Here is a 12026-nt window from a genome sequence, read left to right as displayed (position 1 = left end):
AAAAAACCATGTTTTTTGATATTTTGAGCAAGTTAATTTTGTTGGCATGTCGGCAAAACTTGCATAAAGATAGCTAAAAGACAGCCGCACAAGATTGTATAAAAATAAAACAAATCCCTCTATTTGTTCTGAGGTAAAAATCCAAAAAAGTGGTAAAAATTTTGACTTTTTTGCTTGAAGTTTGAATAATTTTTTGCAGTTGTATTAAATCAACCCAAAAATAGTCACATCGTGTTTGCCTAAATTTTTCCTTTCCGAGAAGTACCCACTTCATATACTTTATCGAAGTTTGAATATTGTCACTCCGCAAGCGTTTTTGCCAAATTTTCGACGCGCACTACGCGCAAAAGCATTTAGTTGTTATCAATTGGCACCCGCGCGTTCATCATAAATTTCAAACAGCTATAACTCAGCGAGATTATGTCCGTTCTAGCTCATATTTTCACACTAAATAGAAAATAATGTGATCTTATTGCTGACAAAATATGAATATAATTTCTCTATTTGCCTTAGAGTAATAGACTGTCAAAGTTTAAAACGCGCATTGGTATAGCACGTGACTAATAAGTCCAAATTTATACTTCTTAACATATTATCGATCCTTAGACATCATACTATGGTGTCCAATTAGCGGTTAGGTCTCTAAACTCGTAGCAGAAAACACGTCTTTTTGCCCGTAAGAGCCTCTACTATTTATTTCAAGTTTATTTCTAAAGAAATGGTAGTAATAGCTTGTTAAACGTATTACTTAATTTGTATCAAAATACGAAATTTGCGCGCCACGCCAATAATTCTGACACCCTGCTGTACATACCAAAGAGTTTACAAAGTTTAAGGCGTTTAGTATAACATTAATTACATTTCCATTCATATTTATGTAACTCGAAAAACTTTTTCTACCAAAAACGTTTTCGATCGGGAATCGTCTTTAAATTATTTTGGGGAATATTTTTACTTGACCATTGATATAACGACGTCGTCGTAATAATAATAATGACACAAGTGATCAACCACTTTATTTGATAGTGTTTTTTAAAATAAAGTATTTATATTTTTAACTTGGGGTGTAAATGTTTTTAGGGTAAAGACAATAAGTAAAACGAATTTGAAATTAAACTTTTGACACTTTAACTTATCAATAATAAATAATAAATTTAATCGTAAGCGACATTCACTTTATGCTATCTAGGCCGCGCCGCGCATCAAATAATATTTTGTGTAACCTCTAAATTAGCGCCATTGCATTCACCGTGTTTTTGGTCCTAGACTAGTAGCAATTAATGAAATTGAACTACGCTGATCGTTTTCGGTTTCATAAATATGCTGATTAATACAATCCTCAATTCTTTTTTAGAAATCAAGCTTAGCTTTCTTATTTCTTAATTTGCTAAATTACTTATTATATAAACAAAACAATAGTTGTCATTAAATTTACATACAGTAAAGCGTTTTTATTTTATGTTATGGGGTAACGTAATTTGGATCAATCAGCGCTCATCAAGAATTTACTTAAACAGTCACTTCTAAGAGCTCAAAACCGGTATGGAACTGAGTGGTGTGACAAAAATTTCACTGAATTCTGATTAAGAAGTGATATTTATTTGCCTGTTATTCCCACTAAAGCACTTACTGACTGACAAGCTTATCTATGATTACCATGCTTGAATTTAGGTAAACAACATACAACTCATTTCCAAGTTACGCTGAGCGCAACCGCCGAATGACTCAGCAATATGGAAACGCGCGCGCATAGCATTGCGCGCCGATGCTGTGCGCGCGCGTTGTCGGCCGAAACTTGGGAAGTTCCCGCTCTAATATTCAGACGACAGTGATGACTCATTAAGAGCACTAATTTCGACCACTTTCCCGGTCGAACCATACCAAATCAAACTAATTGACCCACGTGTATAGCCAATGTCCTGGCGGTGCTGAGCCGATGTAAAACTCTTCTGCTAGATTCTGATTTCTCTGAATCAAGCAGTAAAAATATATAAATAGTAATGACTATAACACGTCTCTGATAGCAATATTGTAAACTAAACACGGGTTTATAGGCTAAGATCATGTTAAATAAAATAAATAAACTAAACACTAAGCTCCAGCGGATTTAATAAGGATGTGGTTACTATCGAGGGTGTTCATACCCACATAACGCTCAAGGGTTTTCAATTGGGTCTGGTAGAACCCCTCTCTAGCTTCCATGGCCTTTTCCCTATCTGCTTGACTTATTTCAGGTTTAAATTCTAGAGCGTCCACTATAATAACAGAAAGGTGCGTACTAAGTGAAGAGTTATATAAGGCTACTGAACTAAAATCTTAATCATGATCAATATCTAAAAAGTGATTTACTAACTTACAACTTCTGATACCTTTCTTAATGTGGCTCTTATGATTAGAAAATCTCTTAGGGAGATTAGAAGTAGTATATCCTACATACGACTGTTTACAAGTTCTACACTCCATTAAATAAATAAGGTTATTACTCTGACAAGTTATATATTTAGTTACTGGGCCGCGCTCAGCCTGTCATTCCGCCAAATCTATATTCTATATGTTAATGAACATAATAGCCTGGGGTCCTCAGGTAATATATTTAGTAATAGGGAAAACTTGTTTGGAATGGTGACTACTAAATTTGGAACAAGGGGACAGGAAACTTTGCTCACAAACATAGCATTTTCCACAGGCATGGCACCCTGCGTTATCAGCCTCCCGAACAGCCGGCAATATTGCAGCGTCTGGTTCAAGAAATTGACTAGCAGTGGCTTCTCCATCTCTATCACTGCTTACAGTTCCACCAGCACGACACTTATTGTGTACAAGCATGCCACCGATAGTTTGATTCTTTCGGTGACTTACAAATACACTGTCAGCACGTACTAGCTTCTTCAAGGCTGGATCGAGATTAAGAAGGTGCTTATACTTGTGAATAATGCTCCCCATGTTGGGAAGTGCTGGATTCTGATCCATCACCATGGGTATTAGACAAGTAGTCGTCTCATCCTTATTTTTAGGGGCATACAAGGTTTTCCTATCGGTTATATCACTAAATTTGTTGAAAGCATCGTCTACAATACTAGAATGGTAACCACGGGGCTACAAGGTAACCAGTATATACCTCCCTTTGCTCTAAGAAATTAGTGTCTTCACTATTGTACTGCCTCACTCGCCTCGCCACACCATAGGGTATGTTTTTGAGAACATGGCTCCTATGACATGAGGTGGGGATGAGATAGCAGTGGGTGTCACTGGGCTTAGAGTAAAGTTTGGTATGAATAACATCGCCAACAGCATAGACATAGGTGTCTAAAAACTCAACACCATCCTTAGAGTAGTCGTAAGTAAACACAAGGTCTGGATGGATACTATTGAGCCATTCCATAAATTGTAGAAGCTCCTCAACAGTACCAGGCCAGGCCATGTATATATCGTTATATATATGTAATAAACAAGTGCGTACTGCGTGTATTATAATTTTATTTAAAACAGCATATTTTAGGGCTGCAATCGATGGAAGAACCTTCGCATAATAAGTTAAAAGGGTTTTAAGGACACCTCACAGTAAAAAAGAGGTATCGTGGAGTGTATTATGCGGAGTGTTATTGATTGGACAGCTACAGTTGACTACGTCACAAAAATGTGACATTTCAGAACATTTCAGAACTTCTGAACATGCTAAGTTAATAGATGCCAAAATTAAGCCACTATAGTCGAAAACACTAAAACTACCACGTACACACGCACTCGTTACTTTTTCTGATAAAACGTGTGAGAAATGGTTACTGCAATATAGTTTCCGTAGTATAGGTGCAAATTGTACATTATAGTTATTACATATTATTATTATTAGTATCACAGATAAGAGTCAATACTAATATATGGAATTCTGCAATAGATGTTGGAATTAATTGGTATCCGTCCTCTGATCACGTGTCTTTTCTAACAGCTTTTCTATGTTACGCTTGTTGCGTGTTAAATTATTTCCAGTTAACAATTAAGCACATCCTTTCGTCACAGCCAGTATGGTATCTGGTATCTGGTATCTGGTATCTTGTATCTGGTATCAGGTATCTGGTATCTGGTATCTGGTATCTGGTATCTGGTATCTGGTATCTGGTATCTGGTATCTGGTATCTGGTATCTGGTATCTGGTATCTGGTATCTGGTACCTGGTATCTGGTATCTGGTATCTGGTATCTGGTATCTGGTATCTGGTATCTGGTATCTGGTAATTATCCCGTATATCGCATTTAGTAGTTATATTAAATCGTTCCATCAACTGGAAAGTTGAAAAGTTGGCGAAACATGGCAAAACTCCTTCACATGTGTAACTGTATAGTATGACAAAGTTTACATCTCACTCCCGGCCGAATTTAAGCGATATAATCTACCAATATTCTCAACTTCAATTATCCATCGTATCCTTCTCTCACATCAAAACAAAGCAATCAATTTAATGATTAGTATAGCATTAAAATGTAATATTTCAGACTAGAGTGGCTGATCGATGAGGGCTTCGAACACTCTGGGATGGGTTACTGTTATATAGGTACCCATCCCAAAGGAGCGGATTTTTGCAGATACATTCTTGAAAAATTACAGACAGAGACAAGATCAGCTTTCAGCTCACTGGGATCAGGTGTAAGTATTAGTTAAGAATACAAGTAGTTCCTCTTCGTTCAAATTGTTTGTACAACAACCCTGCTTTGAACGTTTCACACCTTTCTAAAACCTCACTACTTTTCAAATGTAATTTCCATGAATTTATAAATATTCATAATATGTTTTATTTATAAAATCCCTCCCTCCCTCCCTCCCTCCACCCCTCCCCCCTCCCTCCCTCCCTCCCTCCCTCCCTCCCCCCTCCCTCCCTCCCTCCCTCCCTCCCTCCCTCCCTCCCTCCCTCCCTCCCTCCCTCCCTCCCTCCCTCCCTCCCTCCCTCCCTCCCTCCCTCCCTCCCTCCCTCCCTCCCTCCCTCCCTCCCTCCCTCCCTCCCTCCCTCCCTCCCTCCCTCCCTCCCTCCCTCCCTCCCTCCCTCCCTCCCTCCCTCCCTCCCTCCCTCCCTCCCTCCCTCCCTCCCTCCCTGAATTTGATGCACCACTTCAAGTTAAGCTTTCAGACAAGATCAGCGGAACCTCCCTCCCTCCCTCCCTCCCTCCCACCCTCACTCCCTCCCTCCCTCCCTCCCTCCCTCCCTCCCTCCCTCCCTCCCTCCCTCCCTCCCTGAATTTGATGCACCACTTCAAGTTAAGCTTTCAGACAAGATCAGCGGAACCTCCCTCCCTCCCTCCCTCCCTCCCACCCTCACTCCCTCCCTCCCTCCCTCCCTCCCTCCCTCCCTCCCTCCCTCCCTCCCTCCCTCCCTCCCTCCCTCCCTCCCTCCCTCCCTCCCTCCCTCCCTTCCTCCCTCCCTCCCTCCCTCCCTCCCTCCCTCCCTCCCTCCCTCCCTCCCTCCCTCCCTCCCTCCCTCCCTCCCTCCCTCCCTCCCTCCCTCCCTCCCTCCCTCCCTCCCTCCCTCCCTCCCTCCCTCCCTCCCTCCCTCCCTCCCTCCCTCCCTCCCTCCCTCCCTCCCTGAATTTGATGCACCACTTCAAGTTAAGCTTTCAGACAAGATCAGCGGAACCTCCCTCCCTCCCACCCTCACTCCCTCCCTCCCTCCCTCCCTCCCTCCCTCCCTCCCTCCCTCCCTCCCTCCCTCCCTCCCTCCCTCCCTCCCTCCCTCCCTCCCTCCCTCCCTCCCTCCCTCCCTCCCTCCCTCCCTCCCTCCCTCCCTCCCTCCCTCCCTGAATTTGATGCACCACTTCAAGTTAAGCTTTCAGACAAGATCAGCGGAACCTCCCTCCCTCCCTCCCTCCCTCCCTCCCTCCCTCCCACCCTCACTCCCTCCCTCCCTCCCTCCCTCCCTCCCTCCCTCCCTCCCTCCCTCCCTCCCTCCCTCCCTCCCTCCCTCCCTCCCTCCCTCCCTCCCTCCCTCCCTCCCTCCCTCCCTCCCTCCCTCCCTCCCTCCCTCCCTGAATTTGATGCACCACTTCAAGTTAAGCTTTCAGATAAGATCAGCGGAACCTAAAACCTATAAGAAGAGTATCTTGGGGAGAGAGGAGCATTCTATAGCGTGGTCATATAAAAACCGATACTTACGTATCACAGAGAGACAAAGGTATGATTCTGAGATAACAACACATCTAGAGCCCACGTGAAAATATCATCAAAATTACGTGCAAAAATAAGCTTTATGAATTATGTATAAACAAGTTCCTTAAGAGAGATATTTATTGTTTTGTTCATTATTATGGTGTTTCCAATTTTATTCAAATCTAAAAAGTTGTATCCCTATTCTCCTGTTATCATACTTTTTGACTTTATAAATTGTTGGGTCAGACATTATCATTGTAATTTGACTTTTGAAATATTGTTCAACTCATTTAATCATTTCATTTTATTTGCTCAAAGAGTAAATACAAATTCTGGGTATATTATAGAGTTAACAATTAACATTTAATTGACGAAATTATCACTAGGTTCACCTGCCGAGCAGGAAATCGGATCTCCAAAAACCCAACAATCAAGATGTGCCGTGGAATTGATCTTCCTAACAAGACAATAAAGATGGGCTGCAAAGCATGGGTTCGGGTATGTGCTTAAATTATCTTTAGGTGCCCTTTTATCTAGCAAGGCGAATGGCGATGCAGCCCTACACCACATCGTACTATTGATTCAGATTTGTAAAATCTCCCGAAAATTTGAGAAAAAAACATGCTTAAATAACACGTTTCATCCAGAGTTTCTAGACCTCACAGTTATTGCTAGATGTTTATTACCACGAGACCCTCTTTTAATATGTGATTAATTTTCTAGGCGTACGTTTTTGAAGTGTTGGACGACCTGTATACATACCTCAGCCCAGCTAACCTGAAGAAGGAAAATAACGAGGACCTTCTCAGCTCGAGTGAAAAAATCTATGGGATACAGGTTTATCCTGTTCATAGTATGCACGAGCCATGGTAGGTTTTAGTAATAATTGTCGTGCAGACTGTATTCTGTATGTAAATTACCCAAATTAAATTCAATATGGAACTAACTTTATCGTCTTCGATTTTTTAGTCAGTATCTTCTTCGATTTTTTAATTCAGTTTTCATCTGATATTAACCTGGTAACTTATTTCAATTTGGTTAATAACATTCAGTGGTCATCTACAAAGCCCTCACCCGGAAGTTGTAAATATCATAAAGGATAATGGTTACAAATGCCAAAATCTTTGGAGGTTAAGGGGAATTCTTGAGGAAGAAGTGACTAAGTTATTAGGTTCGTATAATTCACGTACATACGTAATATATTCAAATACAGTTATAATATATATACAGTGAAAATAGATCAGATTAAAAGTGATTATCTGCTGAGTGCTGTTTCTGGTTCCAATTTAATATTTATATAAGAAAACTGGGGTTTGTTTCACATTTACACTTTTAAATCAACCGACCGTAAATCGATTTTTCATTGTACTCAGTAGCACAATAAAATTTATTTTGACAATAGTAAATGCTTATTACACTACTTAAACTCACAATACGAATTTAATTTTAGAACAGAAAGGATACACCATACATCTCGATAATAGAATGTGGTTTCCCACTGTCTCTGATATCCGGAATGGCACTATCCGTCGCGGAGTCGAGTCCGCGGCGGAGCCGCCGGACTCCGGCCGGACTCCGAGCGGACTCCGGCGGAGCCGCCGGACTCCGAGCGGACTCCGGCGGTGCTCCGCCAAAATGTATTTACAGTGGACTCGAGTACATTTTGGCGGACTCCGAGCGGAGCCGAGCGGACTCCGAGCGGACTTTAAAGTCCGCCGCGGACTCCGAGCGGCTCCGCGGCGGCTCGGTGGAGTGTCCGCCGCGGACTAAGCCACTAAGCGGACTCCGGTCCGCCGCGGACTCCGGCGGAGTGCTTGGCGGACTCCGCCGGACCTCTCCGCCAGACTTGAATCCGGCGGAGTCCGGCGGAGCTTGGCGGACTCCGCCAGCTCGGCGGACTCCGCTCGGAGTCCGCCGGACTCCAACAGAGTCCACTGACTTCCGACCTCCGTCTTCCGACCCTCGGCTAAATTTGTCACGTGACATACAACATAGCATTTTGCAATATTGTGGTCAGATGAAAAGGTCGCTAGTGATAAACCTTAACCATTACCCTCACAATGTCAATAGTGTACAACTCTAGTCCTAACTTTGACCCTATAATGTATAAACGTTGACCCTAACCCTCCACCAAACCGTCCGCAGCGAAATATCAATGTCATTGACTGGTCACGTGACCAAAACAATTTTTGTCATATTATCTCATATGGCCTGGGGAAGCGTTTTTAGCAAGCAAAAATACGTCGACCATCACAGGACGACGCCAGCCAGCACTCTCTACGCTCTTCGAGCTCCGATCGTCCTGTGACGAAGTAAGGACGAAGCCTGAGGTCCTCAGGTAACATCGACCACCGATTGAAAATTCAAAGATTTTTTGACATAAAGGTCAAATGTAAAACTAAAATCTTGATGTTGATTGATTGACGACGTCAATTTTTGAGCACAGCGCGAGCGCATATTGCGGAAAAGGACCGCGTAGCTAGTCAAGATGTTGATAAATATTTGGCTTGTGGCGCGATGTGTTGCTCTAACTATAGCCCTCTCGCTTGCAGTAGCGCGCGACCGCCGGAGGCGGAAATGACCTGGTTAGCTAGCTAGGTAAACGCGATGTGCCTTGTAGGATGAAATCCTACTAGCTGACGCCATTCGCAGCTGTGCTGCTCGCTGTACGTCAGCGATCGAAATTTATACGCGTATCCCCCGTTAAGATGTGCCACTCGACGCGCCACACAATTTTTTTCGTTGCTCGTCGCACGTCGACGAACAACGAAGCTCGTTGCGACGCGCCGCGCAATGAGCTGCCAGGCTAGGACATCGTCCTGGTCCAACAAATTTTGGCGAGCGATTTTCTCCAAAAATTTAATGAGGGCGTCGACGTGCGACGAGCAACGAAAAAAATTGAGTGGCGCGGGTGATACGCGTATAAATTTCGATCGCTGACGTACAGCGAACATCACAGCTGCGAGTGGCGTCAGCTAATAGGATTTCATCCTACAATGCAAGGCACATCGCGTTCATTTAGCTAACCAGGTGCTTTCGCGCCGCTGCGGGCGCGCTTGTTCCACAAGTCATTTCCGGCGGTCGCGCGCTACTGCAAGCGAGAGGGCTATAGTTAGAGCAACACATCGCGCCACAAGCCAAATATTTATCAACATCTTGACTATGGACTAGCTACGCAGTCCTTTTCCGCATGCGCTCGCGCTGTGCTCAAAAATTGACGTCGTCAATCAATCAGCATCAAGATTTTAGTTTTACATTTGACCTTTATGTCAAAAAATCTTTGAATTTTCAATCGGTGGTCGATGTTACCTGAGGACCTCAGGCTTCGTCCTTACTTCGTCACAGGACGATCGGAGCTCGAATAGCGTAGAGAGTGCTTGCTGGCGTCGTCCTGTGATGGTCGACGTATTTTTGCTTGCTGGGATCCGGCCGAATGACGCCACATGCAACGTGTAGGGTAAAACTAAAAACGCTTCCCCATATGAGATAATATGACAAAAATTGTTTTGGTCACGTGACCAGTCAATGACATTGATATTTCGCTGCGGACGGTTTGGTGGAGGGTTAGGGTCAACGTTTATACATTATAGGGTCAAAGTTAGGACTAGAGTTGTACACTATTGACATTGTGAGGGTAATGGTTAAGGTTTATCACTAGCGACCTTTTCATCTGACCACAATATTGCAAAATGCTATGTTGTATGTCACGTGACAAATTTAGCCGAGGGTCGGAAGACGGAGGTCGGAAGTCAGTGGACTCTGTTGGAGTCCGGCGGACTCCGAGCGGAGTCCGCCGAGCTGGCGGAGTCCGCCAAGCTCCGCCGGACTCCGCCGGATTCAAGTCTGGCGGAGAGGTCCGGCGGAGTCCGCCAAGCACTCCGCCGGAGTCCGCGGCGGACCGGAGTCCGCTTAGTGGCTTAGTCCGCGGCGGACACTCCACCGAGCCGCCGCGGAGCCGCTCGGAGTCCGCGGCGGACTTTAAAGTCCGCTCGGAGTCCGCTCGGCTCCGCTCGGAGTCCGCCAAAATGTACTCGAGTCCACTGTAAATACATTTTGGCGGAGCACCGCCGGAGTCCGCTCGGAGTCCGGCGGCTCCGCCGGAGTCCGCTCGAAGTCCGGCGGCTCCGCCGCGGACTCGACTCCGCGACGGATAGTGCCTCCGGAATTGTTGTGCTTCGACGGGGCTAGAAGTCGACCGACTTGACGATTTGGTGGAAAAGTTCAGGAGCAGCGGTGATTCTGTTGAGTTTATCTACGAGCCAGATATGGTAAATTTTTACTTAATCTTTGGATGAAGTAAATACCAGGAAGTTATTCGCTGTAGGTAGATATGCCTTAACTCTCTCCAATGAATTATTGTTAACACTCTGTTAATACATTTTCTGTCCACCGCACAGCATGTTGATAGTGAGGGTGTATTGCAAGATGGTGTCCTAAATTAACTACGTTGCAGGAAGTGAAGACAAATACGAAGTTCATGCTCGTATACCAGAACGAGGCAATGAAGTCCATCCTAAAAGACCATGGCGACTACTTGTTTCTCGATTCAACACATAAAACAAACAAGTATAAAATGCTCATGGTATTCACACCTCACGGATACCAGGTACATAAACATATACCCGCAGCCCCAATTACTACAATTTACCATCAACTTACCATAAATACTCGAAAAAGTACTGACCCATCATAAGCTTACCCAAAACCTTGAATTACTGAAAACCTCGAAATATTACTTAAGATGTTATTTATAATTAGTAAATTACTAATAGTAATCACAGTTAAGAATGTTCAACTTCTATTGGTAGTAGCGGTTTTCCTTACTTCCAAGCTTGACGGCGACACAGTAGCAGAAGCCTTGTATGTGGTGAAGCGTTGGAATCCTGATCTTTCGCCTACTTACAGCATGACAGATATCGACACGTATGAACATGATAATAATAATGGCACTTATTGGTAAATTTTTTGTGTATCTATGCCGTAGCCAAGGTATTTCGTCAAGTGTAAAATATTGTATAGATTAATACTTTAACCCCACAGGGCCGAAATTAATGCCATTCAAGAGGTTTTTCCAGGAACTAAACATTTTTACTGTGATTTCCACATCAAACAAGCATGGGAGAAAGCTATCAAGAATCACTTTAAGTCGGATGACATAGGTATGTAATATTTATGCGACAAGTTTGATGTTTATGATATCCCGTTGCATTAAACAGGACTAACTCCTTTTGAGTTCTGATTTTCGTATTATTCTTATTGTGTGTGGAAACCTTCTATTAAAATTGGATATTGTTCTGTGTACAATTACTGCTATATTGTTGCTATTGAGTGTGGGTAAATCTAAAAATTATCTCAGACAAGGAGATTGTGGGTGAACAATACATCAACGCTGAAGGTAAGTCATAACCTTTGTAGCAGCAATGTAGCTATTGGATATAGTAATTGATTTCTGTGGAACTCGGGAGACGAATTCATCTCATCATTTTTATTTGTTGATAATTAGAATTAATGTAAATGTGTGATTGTTTGTACATTACTACACCAATTGAACTCTAAATTAAAATTTATTTATTCTTTATGATAATATAATAAGTGAATTAATTGTAATCATAAATTTCAGCAAAGATTACGGCGTATCAGCTATTACTTTATCTAATGGACGCAGATTGTCCCTGGTCACATCATCTGACCGAAACACTTGATTCAGACTTTGAGGCACGACTCTTGAGAGCTGCAAATCATCCGGTGGTTTTAAGAAACCCAGGATTTAGGAACTACATGATCTCTTGGTCATCACCAGTAGAGGTTAGAACCATGAAACTGTTTTTCACAACCACCAGGCTTGTCCGCCGTGGCTAAACCAGTCGGCGGCGGCGTTTACACATGGCTATAAG

The 12026-nt window shown here is 43.3% G+C and overlaps 1 protein-coding gene and 1 long non-coding RNA gene across 2 annotated transcripts in view; one reads left to right on the top strand and one right to left on the bottom strand.

Annotated features, from left to right (window-relative positions):
• LOC134812259 (dynein axonemal heavy chain 10-like) overlaps window positions 1-12026 on the bottom strand; it is a 55565-nt gene that overhangs the window by 26546 nt on the left and 16993 nt on the right. The window lies entirely within an intron of this gene.
• Window positions 6084-7268, top strand: LOC134812620 (uncharacterized). The gene is made up of 4 exons (XR_010159932.1): window positions 6084-6157; window positions 6519-6630; window positions 6856-7001; window positions 7185-7268. It is a non-coding gene; the product is annotated as an uncharacterized LOC134812620 (long non-coding RNA).

Source organism: Bolinopsis microptera, chromosome 3, assembly GCF_026151205.1.
Source record: "Bolinopsis microptera isolate Bmic1 chromosome 3, MBARI_Bmic_1.0, whole genome shotgun sequence".
NCBI classification, from domain to species: Eukaryota; Metazoa; Ctenophora; class Tentaculata; order Lobata; family Bolinopsidae; genus Bolinopsis; species Bolinopsis microptera.
This window is presented reverse-complemented; position numbering and strand designations above follow the sequence as displayed.